Source organism: Grammomys surdaster, unplaced genomic scaffold (assembly GCF_004785775.1).
Source record: "Grammomys surdaster isolate TR1022 unplaced genomic scaffold, NIH_TR_1.0 363, whole genome shotgun sequence".
In the NCBI taxonomy this organism is placed as follows: Eukaryota; Metazoa; Chordata; class Mammalia; order Rodentia; family Muridae; genus Grammomys; species Grammomys surdaster.
In genome coordinates this window covers 3,718,789-3,732,195 of record NW_021604782.1, presented here as the reverse complement: position 1 = coordinate 3,732,195, position 13,407 = coordinate 3,718,789, and the positions used below count along the sequence as shown (strand labels likewise).

Sequence of the window (13,407 nt, the reverse complement as noted above, 5' to 3'; positions counted from 1 at the left end):
ATATATATATATATATATCCCAGACAAAAAATGCAGAGGTGTATTTTATATTTTTATCTGTGGAGTTATTTACTCCTGTCTCACCTCCCTCTCTCCCTCCTTCCCTCCCTCCTTCCCTCCTTCCTTCCTTTTTTTTTCTTTTGGATATGGCTAAAGTAAATATCTACTGTCTTCTCATTTATGCTGGAAAGATGCCCTCTGACTTTTTTTTTTCTTTGAAGAGAAGATTAAGTGCCAAAAACTTCCTCTGATTGTTTATTTGAGAGTATCCTTGTTTTTCCTTTAGTCTTGAAGAACATTATTTTTGAGTAAACAACCCTGGATTGATGCATTTCTCCCTACATTACTGTAAATATTTTATCTCATTGTCTTATGCCTATCCTAACTCCTGATAAGTATAGAGGAATAAATTTATTATTAAGAACTGCTTATGTATAATGAGTTATTTAACTCATGTTAGATACAATATGTTCTCCTTGCTTTAGTTTTTAAGTTTGATTACAGTGGCTCTCTTAAATATATTCTACATGAAGCTTGTTGAGTTTCATCAACGTGCAGATTTACTTTTTTAAAATTTTAATTCATTTAAAGGCTCTGTAAGGTCAATAGCTGGGCTGTATCAAAGTTTCTACTGCAGTTTTCTATTAATAGGTTATACTTTATTTCTTTTTGTGCCTTGTATTTTGTTATTGAAGGCAGACGTTTTAAATATTATGTCAACTCTGGAATCAGACTCTACCTCTTCCAGATAAAGGTGTGTGTAGTGTGTGTGTGTTTGCGTATGTTTGGGATGTATGTGTGTTTAGTGTGTCTGTTTGGTGTGGTGTATTTGTGTGTGGTGTGTATGGCTGTGTGTGTGTTTGGAATGTATGTGTGTGATGTATGGTATGCATCTGTGGTGTGTGTGGTGTATTTGATGTGTATGTGTGTGTGTTAAAGACAGGTTGTCATGTACTTCAGACTGGCCCTGAACTCATCATGTAATCAACTATAACCTCGAATTTCTGATTCTCTAGATTCATTCCTGTCCCCTCCCTGAGTGCTGGGATTATATCCTGTATAACCATGTCTGTTTTCATGCAGTGCTGGGGTTCCTGCATGCTGTCTAAACACTATCCTAACTGAGCTGCGTCTTCTGCCTTCCCTAGGATTCTTTCTTCCTCTTCCTTAAATGGTTGCTGTGGGTGCAGTTATTTATGTACATACTTCTCTAAACTAAGGTTTGGTTTTGTTTTGTTGCTAAAAATGGTATTCAACTTAAAACCTGGCCTGTGGTCACTGACATCTACTCTGCTAGTATTGAGCTAGGTTCTCTTAATGAGAGAACCCCCACCCTGTGCTGCCCCACACGTAATTTCCCAGTCTGCAGATTCCTTTTGTGCGTGGGCATTCCCTAATGCCGAGCAAGGGCATTCCTTTCCGATCTGCTTTAGCCCCCACTTCTTGCTAGCATCCTCAAAGTCACCCACAGGCCACTCTTCAAGGTCTCAGGTTTTTTTCCTTTCTTTCCTTTTTTTTCCTCTCATGTTTTTTTGCACCCAGACCAAGGGGATAAGTGTAACTTAGAAAGATTTCTGGTCATATGCAGGGACATTTCAAAGTTTTCATTCTCTAATCCATTTCTATCCCTAGATTCCTTCTTGTCGGGCTTTTCCTGCCTGTCCGATTCTTGCCCACCTGTGCTATCACACAAGATCCACACTGGTCTGTGGCCCCAGCCAGTCACTCCCGGAGCGCAGGCCATGCTACCACACCCTCAGCGGCCACTGAGCTAGTGAGTGGGGATATTACCCTGGGAAGCTTAAATGCCTCCATGTATTTTTATTAAAATTTCTTCACTTAGCAGTCTCCTGCTTATAGGTTACTGTTCATTGTTCTTACTGTTGTTAAGATTCTGGAGTCTGGCAAAAGTTGATTTGACAGTTTTTGCCAACTTAATCAGTCTTTCAGGAGGAGTCTTCAACTGTCCTGATCTGTCATTTTAGCACCTCACCCTCCATTAGCTTTCCTATGCAGAGACTCTAGCTTGCTTTGTTCAATTCTGTTTCCTCGGTTCATAATAGACAGTAGAGATTCTGAATATGCATTAGGTAATGATTTAAGTGAATGAAAAAATTATCACTAAACTTTATAGAAATCCATGTAAGACAGCATTATTCTCGTTTTACAAAGGAAGACACTGAACCTCAAAAAGATTTCCTAGCTCCCTGAGATTACACAGTTTATACAAGTGGAAGAAAGCAATTCAATCCCTTATCTACGACTCCAAGGTCCTTTTCCTCTACTTTATAGCATGCAGGCTCTTTTAGGTATCAGACAATAAGGAGATATCAATTATGTTGTATGTAACTGATTTTCAAGTGTTTTCCTGTCCACTACATTTACTATCAAAATAATCCTACAGCATGGCTGAATATATTTCCTCTCACAGGTATAGAAACTAAGGCATAGAAAGGGCAAATAAACTGCAGTTAAATTGGAAGGCTGGAGATAGATCCAGACGTTTCAATTTTGTTATTTTATCTTGTCTCTAATGCAAACAGGGCTTTCAGCTTGACATGGTTCTTCCTCTTCCGCATGGAGACCTAGGCCTTGAGATCCTAGGCCTGACTCCCACCTCTACCTGGACCCATTATTTCAATCGAACATCCAGGCCTATCGATTTCACATCTCATTCATTCTTAAACACAGCCCGTTATCTCCCTCATGTTGCTGGGATCCAAGCTAAAGACTTCATCATTGCTCATTGGCGGGTTACAAAAGCTCCTCACTGGTTTTCCTAACCTTATGTCTTACACTGAGAGAGCCACCCCTGACCCAAATGCAATACTGAGCATCTCTTTGCTCACCGAGTCCCTAGTTTCTTCATCATAAAATCAAGTCTCTTGGAATGGCCCATCAGATCTTTGAGATCTGCCTCTTTTGACTTCTCCAGTCTCTTGTCCCCACGCACGATCTTTAGTACAGAACTCTAGACATATTATCAACACACACACACACACACACACCATGAAGTTATGCACTCAGACGCACATATACTTGCTTCTCCTGAAACGCCCCACCCCCAAGGTCTGTTCACTCACTGTACCCCCACCTCCTCACCCCACTCACCTTCAGGTAGGTCTCCCTTTACTTATGAGCTAACTCTGTTAGAACAACCGACACCCTATGCAATCGTCTGCTTATCCCTTTGCTGTCTTACACACACCGAATTTGTGAAAGGTAGAGACAAGGCAGCTGTTTTTTCCTCTCGTGTAAAAAAATAAACAAAAATTTGCATGCATGCGTGCGTGCACGCACACGCGCGCATGTGTGTGTGTGTACTCATGAAAGTGTGCATATCCATGCATGCATACATGAAGGCTAGAAGCTGATGCTAAATAGTCCTCCTCTACCCCTCTCTACCATATATATAATTTAAAAAACTAGGGTCTCTCACTGAACTTGAAGCTTGCTGTTTAGGCTATACTTGCTAGACAGCAACCATCCCCTATTCAGCTATCTCCAGCCTAACCCCGAGCACTGAGGTTATAGGTGCTCACTGCCATACCCTGCTTTTACAAGAGTTCTGGGGAGCCAAACTGAGGTTTCATAAGGTAAGTACTTCACCCACTGAGCCATCTCTGAGCAGGCTATGGTTGTATTCACAGTGAGTTTTCCCCCTTGTGTATGTTATATCACTAATTGCTCAAGAGGGAAAGGCAGTAGAATGAGGCTCAAACACAGGTGAAGTAACTTCTTCTGGTATTTAAAAGGGAACATTCACAGTCACTTGTTCTGCCACTCAACAAAATTCTACGAATACTTTTTTTTTCCTTTTTACACTGCTAGGAAGCTCACTGTATGTTATGTCTTAGTGTGCCTGTGTCCATGTTTGCTCTAGAGTTTGGGTTATCTCTTAGAATCTGTCTGCCTTTTGCTTTTTGAGTTTAATAATCTTTCTGTATGTATGTCTTCTGGGGAAAAGTATAAACATGCACACGTTAAAAGTAAACTATTCCTGGTTAGTATAAAAATAGACAGTTGAGGTGACAAGCAGGGGAGTGTCCCGGCAGCCACCGAAGTCAGGCTAGGTTGGGAAGTCTCAACTAAAACTCAGAGATTACAGAGGTTCCTTCATCAGGCCATGGAAAAACCCTTTCCAGCCTAGAGAACTAATTTAAAGACCTCCAACTTTTCTCTGGGTTACTTCTTGATATATCACAGAGATTTTTACACTGGAGCACTGAGCAGGAGATTCATTGGCATTTCCAACACCCAGTGACTTAGAGACTCAGAGCTTGAATGAATTTAGCCACCTGTCACCAGCTCCTACCAAAAAGAGGTAGCAATCATTGTCCTGGGGTAGGCCTCCATGCAAGAAACCCTGTCTCTAAAATATGGAGAGGAAAATAGGAAGGTTGTGTGGCATGAATTTCTAGTCTACACACACACACACACACACACACACTATACATAAATGCCCAACATACACAATTACATATAAACACACAGACATTATATGTAAACACACCACACACACATTATATATAAACAAACACATTATACATAAACATACATATACATTATATATAAACACACAGACATTATACACAAACACACCACACACACATTATATATAAACACACACACTCAGTCACTATGTCTGCAGAATTTCCTTCTGTTGCCCTCTTCTTCCCCCAAGCTCCTCAGGATCTTGCTCCAGCTTCTTCATACCTTTGTCTCCTGCTACAGATCTGTCTCTTTCTGGGCTCCAAGCACCTGGGCTGTTCCTCTGCTTAAAACCTGTTATACGCTCTCCACTATTCAGTTTAGGCTGGGGCACACGAGTGCACCTAATCTTCTCCATGCTTGCACATCTGCACGTCCTTTGCTTTGGACATCTACCGAAGGGCTGTCTCTTCATGTTGACATGGTTGTCTAGGTGATTCTGCTTTCTCCATCCTACAACTCCACCATACCAGTTTAGTCTCATTGGGTCTTCTACTCCATCATCTGGATAATCCCTATCCACCCTTCAAGACCTGGGTAGTTTCCTGGTGACCTCAAGACTTAGCTTGTTGCACCCCCCTCCACTTTTAATTGGAACTCTTCAGCTGGCTTTGTCCCCCACTGGGCCGAGCCTCTGCCTGGCCTCAGGGATGCTCACTGCACTGGACACTCTGGGGCAAACCTGCTCAGGAAAAGCATCTGAAATGGACCTCACCATCACATCTTCCACAATTCTAATGTGAATTTGACCAGCTTATATTTTTTATAATTTTTCTAACCCTTTTAAATTTATTAAATCCTCCTGTCTTGTGTTCTTGACTCTTCCTTTGTCCAAATTCCTGCCCCCGCAAATCTATTCAGATTTGACTTAGATTTATCTTCAAACTGAGAGCCAGTGTCATTTAAACCCTCTCCTCGATTCAATTGCTGTGTATGTGTATCTTCTATTAAAGTCTTACCTGGACTAGGACTGGTTTGGAATGCTCTCTTCTAGTCCACTAGATAAATTACTACCATTTTATTAGCTTACCTGGTCTTTTGTTTTTAATATAACATGATGTCTTCATATTAAAAATACACAGAAATATTTTATGGAAACAGAGAAGCAAAGAAAACAAAAAAAACCAGCTGAACTGAAATTACCCATAAGCTCCCAACACGGAGGTTAATTGTTGTTTCTAACCAAGCATAATTATCATTTTAACTCAATGGCTTCCATTTAACCATCTTGCCAGATTACCTGACAGTCTCTGGCCTTTTGTAGAAATTCTGGCTAATGATTCCAGGATGCTTGGTGTTCCCGGAGGAGGGGTTACACTCTGTGCCTGTCCTAGCATTAGTGTGTTGTTCTTGGCAGAAGTCAGGTGTACTTGTTGATGTACATTATGCCAGGTGAGGTGGTTGCTCAAATGTTATTTAAACACTATGTATACCAAGGAAAACATGACAAGAACAGTTTTATGAAAACTGAGGCTTTGAAAAGCTAAATGCCTGGGAAAGAATCTATGCAGGGAAAAGGCTAAAAATAATATTCATGGATGTGAGTGAGAGAAACAAACATTGGAAAGAAAACTATAGAAATATTTGAAACCATAGTTGGTAAACTCTTGATCCATTTTAAAACTCAATATTCATGTTTACTCTTTGGGGATGACACTATCCACTGGTGGTAATTAATCCGAAATCAGTCAGCAGACAACACTTATGGGAGTTCAAGTAGTTCATAAAATTAATAGACCTTTGTCAAAGAGTAGCCAATAATCATGTGTCACATCTATAATTTCATCACTCAGAAGGTTTGATGCAGTTCGATCATGAGTTCAAGGCCAGTCTGTACATAAGACCTTGTCTTAAAAAAACAAACAAACAAAAAACAAACATTGGCTATGAATATTTTAAGATTTAAAAAGTCCTCCTGAACAACTTTCTATCTTAGCAAGTTTCAATTAGCCTATCAACTATCAATGTCAACACAATCAATAAAGCGTCTACTGTACCTTTAAAATGTATAGAATATTTACTTTACCAACTGAAATGATGCTGAAAACACTCTTTCCCTCCCTGCATTTTTCTGCCTAAGCTGTGAATGTTATTCTAACACATTAACTATTATTATATCATTTTTATAGCCTGTCCTGCCTGGCCCTTCCTATTAACCTTCTGTGCGGCCGTCCATTTTACTTAACATTTAATATTCATGTCCTTGTTTTGACTTTTGACTTTTTCTCTTTACTGGGAATGAAAAAAAAAAGGTTAAGTTTAGCTTATGCGGATCCCAAGTCCAGGGTTTAGTAAATATTTCCTTTCTTAGTTTTCTTTTGTTTCTTTTTTTGGGGGGTAGGGAGATTTTGGTTAAAATTATTTTAAGATGGAGAAAGTAACTGACCACAAATCTCTAACATCATGTCTCCCACTGTAAGGAGACAAGACTGAATGTCCCCATTTCATCTTAAAGGCAGTTGCTCCACCCTCTCACTCTCTAGCTGACAGGCCTGGCCTAAGATCTTGGTGAGGTCTGAGAAACTTTAGTAAGATCTCTATTAAGAATTTGATAAGGCCAGGTGACCATTTGGTAGCCAGCTCTACTTTTCCCGGAAACCTAAACTCAGATGAGGTGAAACTCCAGAAGTTATATTTCTCAGAATCCGGACAATCAACAAAGCATGGCATCAAGTTAAAGGCCTCACACCTACGTGCTCCATCTGAAACAATGACATGAAGAGGAACAATCCGGTCTGTGTGGGTTACTCCCGAGGCACCTGATGAAAGGCAGGCGCCAAGAAGCCTCATAAGACACTGGCTTCCTGTGAACTGCTCAACCTCCAAGAGCTCAGCTCCCATCCGACCAGCTCAGCTTTTAATCACTATGTGTGTATTAAGCTGAGATCCTTGAGTACAGTCATAAAATTTTGGTCAGTGACTGACTGCATTTATGAAGGCAGTATTTTCTAAAATCATCTTGCCCAGGAATACTGTACTTATCTAAGTTTGTGTATGCATATTCTAAGATGTTTACACAACAATATTACTTAATGATGCATTTTTCAGAATGTATTCCTGTCAGTGACACATGCCAAAGTGACCTTGGATTTTTTTTCTTTGAGGTTTTATTCCAGGGTGCACTTTTTAATGGCCATAAGCACTGAGAATAACTTCAGGGTACAGTTCAGGAAATGAGGCTTTTCATAGGCTCCTTAGTCATTAGGAGGATTATATAGGAGATAGAGTGTAACTTTGTATCAGAATAATAATAATAATATATCCAGAGTCTAGACTGGTTAGCTCTTCAATATCTTAAGCAACTCCAGTATTGGAAGACACCACACACACACACTGTTAACAGCTCCTTTTAGCAGCCTGGCACACACACCAGGACCATCTAGGCATCACTCTGAAGCTCAGGCTTCAAGAAAAACCCCAACTTATAAAACAAGAAGAGATGTACTGCTTTTCCCCACTGATCCTCCATTTAGGCAGCCTATCCCTTCCTGAGTTCTTGTATCACATAAAATGGTTAGTTTTGAACAAACTAGATTCTTTAAAAATGACAATGGGGCAAGGCTGCTGCTTAACAATGGCCCCTCTCAACTGCACACACCCACTAATTCATTGCAAATGGAGTCACCCACGCCACTACCTCTGTGCAATGAATGCTTTCCATGGTATACATTACACATGGGAGGCTCCTCTCCTCTACCTAGATTGGACTCAGTTGGAACTTTACCAGTTATACGGCTACAGGGTCACTGAGATTCCAGCAATAAAGCCCAGATGGGCAGTAGACAGTCTGTGCTTTAGAAAATTGGTTTAGTGGGCTGGAGAGATGGCTCAGTGGTTAAGGACAGTCAGCTCTTCCAGAGGTCCTGAGTTCAATTCCCAGCAACCACATGGTGACTCACAACCATCTGCTCTGATGCCCTCTTCTGGTGTGTCTGAACACAGCTACAGTGTACTCATATGAATACAATAAATAAATCTTAAAAAAATAAGAAAAGTGGTGTAGTACACTGATACTTCATAATCCAAGACCCTCGGGCATGCTCAGGTGATGGATGAGAAGGCATAGTTAGGAGATTCTCGGCTACTCTCACAGCAGTGACCATATCTGAAGCTAGGCCCACCTCTCAACTACCACCATGGATGTGGGAAAGGGTTAGGACACAGTACACAAATGACGTGCTTTCCTATAAAATTTTATTTATTACATTAAAAAATTCTATACATTTGTTAGACTAAAATACAGTTTTCATTATAATTCTGGCAACTGAGTCTGTACACAGAGAAAACTTAGCATTAGACCAGCACTTTTTTTTCTAGTTCGTATTTCTGCACAGGTAAAACATATCAAAGCTCCATTTCATATAAGCTCAATGAACTTTGAAGCCAGATGGGAAGTCAGCCCATTCAGAGCTCCAGGCAGTTCCTTTGCCAGCAAGAGTTGATCGCTCCAGAAAGTGAATTGCTTAATATACATAGTTCTTAAGTCCTGCGAGAGTATATCACTCCATGTGTAAAGTCTGCACTGTGCTGGTCATGATAGTCACAAATACCAGGGCTACAAGTGCATCTGTGGGGCATGTTCAAGCACCTACATGTTTGTTTCCTCACATGCATAGTGTAGTGACACCATAACAAGAAAGAATCTGAAATAACATGAAGGCAGATGACCCCAAACTGTGGAAGGCTTAATTGTGTTCTTCCTATTTTTAATGAAAAGGGATAAGATGTGACATAAAAACTTATTTCAACACTCTGGAAATAGATACAAATGGCAAAAAACAAAACAAAACAAAACAAAACAAAACCTCCAGAAGGACAGAAAGGCATTAGTTTCTGTTTACGTTCTTATCTCCCAGGACAATGGATAGGCTGAACATGAGCTGTGCGGACTGCCTATGCAACAATAGCAGGTCCCTACTGTATCACCAGTCTTTTGAACTCAGTTGTCTTTATTCTAGATCAGGCCTAAACTCAAGCTCAGGAAGGCTGGGCCAGACAGTACAGATAACTGATCTGTAAAAGACAGGCTTTTGTCTTTGGTTGTTTTTCCAGACCCTCTGTCCCTTTGTTAGACACCACCATGCTCTTCCCTGCCCATCAGTCGTGGAGTTTTCCCCTGTGCCTGGTCATCTAACCACTAACAACCTAATGGACAGACTTGATTAGATGCAGGATCTGGTAGATGTGTGTTTCGTGGTCCTAAGTATTCTAAGTCTGCCTGACTGAAACCTCTTCTTACTATAGGCGTTCAGTACTCCACTAGAGGATGGGAGGGGTCAGAAAGCATCAAGGAAGCGTACCAATCGAGCGAGACAGTAAAAGCCAACTTGGTCCATACGATCATCTTTGAAAATTAAAATTCAAGAAGTTCTAAGCAGAGTACTAGACCCCAAGGGTCAGGGAGGGTGTTCAGTCGTCCCTGACCTAAAACCACTAGCCTCTACATCTCTATAGATTACTAACACAATTTCAGGGGCAAAGAAGGCCCTGGCCTGACAACCACACAGTAAGTGAAGAGGGTCATCACAGTTTTTAGAGGCTGATAGAGTAGCCCGGACTCCCTTCTATCTCTGCACATATTCTCCAAATCTTTCCATAGCTTACTCTTACTTCTGGATTCAAAATCCATTTCTCCAGCAACAGCTAGCACAAATGATATTCCTACCCAGCAGGATGTGTAGGTAAGTTCAAAAACAAAGTCAGAAAGTTCCCTTTAAGTCATAGGCTTCTATTACAAGTGAACCAATCAAGTTACAACATTTGGGCCTTTCCTACCCATTACACAAACTTACAGCAGTGGCCTCTCCATGTGCAGCTCTGGAAGGTTCGTTTCAGCCTTAAGGGTACATAGAGAGCTGACTTTATTTCTTTACTGACCTGGCAGTTAGATTTCTATGCCTTTGTTCAGCCAGACAACACAGAGTGTGGTTTAACATCTGACTATGAACTGGGATCCACTGGAGTCAAACCTTCCAACAATCTCCTGCCTGCTTTTTCAAGGGCCTTTTAAAAAGCCTTCCTGGAGAGCTGCTACATACCTAGTAGTGAGCTAGGGGACAAAGGACTCTTTGGGTTTCCTCAAAGCATGAAGAAGTGGAGATGGAAAATGGAGGAATGATCGATCCATCAGCAGAGTGCTCTAACCCTGCTCTCTCCTGTGCAGGGGCGTTGAGGGTGGGGAAGGGGGAATCAGAAACAGACAATACTTCCCAGGTTGATGTGTGTGTGCTGGGTGAGCCTGAACATCTACAGGCATCAGCTCCTCCAATTGTTCACTAAGTTGTTGTTTTTTTTTTTTTTTAAATCATGTACCCATTCTACTTCAGTTAGCTCATTATCAATGTCTTCAAGTTTTTCCTCATGTTGACAGATACAGTTTAAGAGTTACATACTGGTTACACTAGGCCCCTTGTCCTATCTGAGCTTCATCAAAAATACCTAAGGGTCTTGGTAGATGGATAATTATAAGAATGCCCTTTTGATATGTTTTAGTATGCGCCCCACCCCACTGCTAATAATTTGGTTCATTGCCAAAAATTCTCTCAGGACACACCCCACCTCATACTTCAAAGGTAGGAAATTATTACCAAGATAGGTAATGAGTTAATGTTGCCATTTGGTTTCTATTTCCAAACCTTGAACTAAATCATATACTATTTTTAGTTATAAAATTGGTTCAGGCCAAAGATGACTAGCATCATCCCCGCGGATAGTTAGTGGGAGCTCTGACCAATTGCAGCAACATTTCAGATATTCATGAAGATTCACTGGGAGGCAGTTCATAGCTTCCATAAGAACAAAGGGATACTATGGTCACTCAAACCTGCTTAAGTTCCAAACGTTAAATTTGGATACCATCAAATACAATGAAAAATATCTGGAACATGTATAAATGAATCAGTGTTTTCATAATCAACTAGATCTTGATTATATTATGAATAAATGCTTGGGGTTTTTTTGTTTGTTTTGTTGTTTTCTTTTTTTTCTTTTTTTTTTTTTTGCAGCTTTCTGGTCTAGAATAAAATCATTTAAGTTGTAAAACTGAGTATTAAAACCGAAGACCAGAGTAATATTTGGGTTCCTAATCATTTCTTATCTTTAGAATAAATTCGCTAATGATGAACCCCTAGAAAATACCAAACCTGAATCCTGTATGTGTAATTTACAAAAGGATCAATTGTTCCTGCAAGAGTGAACTGTAATCCTTGTTAGACAATTGTTCCACATACAAAGAAACCAAAATGGTGAGAAAGGAACACAATAGCTCTGTAGAAAAGAAAGAGTTTCCACAGAAAGTCACAAGCTTAAAAATTCTGCATTAGGGTTTTCAGTAAGAAAGATGTTTTCAAAGTGTTAAAATTTTAATTGAAATTGTCCTTTTAAAATATAGAATATAAGATTGGCTCAAATTTATGAAATTCAGATGGGAAAAGTGTGTTATTTCAAACTTTTCGCCATATAGAGTACATTGAGCTTTAATTTTGTTTTCAAGTTTACTAACTTTAGACTTTTTTCCCATGATATACTCAAAGATCTTGATTTTTCTAAAACTGGGCCATATGCCACTAAATGAAGACAAGCGAATTCTACAAGCAGCCACTGTAGAGGAACAATGTGTATGTTTAAGGGCTAACCTGAATTCCAGAATATACACAGATACATGAATATGCATCTAAAGCAAAAGGCATTCTATGCTGAATACAGAACACACAAATCCCTGCTTTGTGCATTTACTTAGTATCTCATAATTCTCTAATATATATTCACAGACCGCATCTTAACTGTAGGCGAGTGCTTCTCTCTCTCAGATGGCGTGCATGAAAGGAATACAGAGATTAACTGTGGTCCCTACACTGAGAAGCCTCCAGATTTCTGAGGTTTGTTTGTTTGTTTGTCTGTTTTTCAAGTGGCCAAGACAAATCAATACTGAGCTGACATTGATATTTTAGGGAAGAAGGATGGTGGTGGGCTTTGTGAATTCTAAGCAGCTGCTCCTGTCGCTGAACTATATGCCCCTGCAGTCCAGAACTTGCTTATTAAGAGATGAAAGCTCACAAACCCTTTTGAAGGTAACGCCTTAGAAACTACTGGAAACCCCAATTCAAATGAGAAGCCAAAAGTAAGAAATAAAATAAAATGTAGATGTCTCCAAAACCAATGGATCAGGGTTTGAAGCTGATTTCACAAAGCTGCTCTGAATGTCGAGGGACCTCCCGAAGGGCACTCAAATAGCAGTGACTGCATGGCAGGGATGTCTGAGGCCAGGAGATGGAGTGGGGTGGTAGCACTGTGTGGCCTGCAGATACGTGGAACATGCATTCCCTGTTATTCTTAGGAAGGAGAAGTATTTATGATTCAAGCTTAAAGCTGCCCAGGATCAGGATAAGGGGATCCACACCTTACCAGGGTGGAATCTTCAGAATGCACTTAGAAGGCAGATATTATGGTCCGTGGTGTTGAGCAGAGGTTATAGTTATCAGCTTAATGCCTTTCATTGAAAGAAAAAGAAAAAAACAACAAAAAAATTCATAAAAAACATCTCTATCAAAGGAAACACTGAATTCAAGCATATTTTTAAAATGGACTTAGTAAGTACCTCTACTGGAGAAGACCGAGACCAAGCTAGCTAAGCTACTCAAGTGGCATCCATTTAGGACTTTATTGTCTGTAGGCTAGGACAAAAACAGTACCCCTAAACATTTACCACTGCATTAAAAGGGTTCATGGAACAACTTGTGTTGAGTTCTGCTCATCTATGCAAGGATTATACAAACTCAGTTCCCTCACAAAATTGTTAATTATTTCTTATGGCACCAGTAAGCCTGCTGTTGAAGATGGGGGCTCATGGATTCTCATTGAAATAAATTTAACCCTTTTCCTCCCACATTACAGGAACAGGACAACTTATTCTTGAGG

The 13,407-nt window shown here is 40.2% G+C and overlaps 1 protein-coding gene across 1 annotated transcript in view; it reads right to left on the bottom strand.

Moving 5' to 3' along the window:
• The window catches only part of Slc44a1 (solute carrier family 44 member 1), a 175,493-nt gene that overhangs the window by 34,617 nt on the left and 127,469 nt on the right, over positions 1–13,407 (bottom strand). The gene's annotated exons all lie outside the window — the stretch shown is intronic.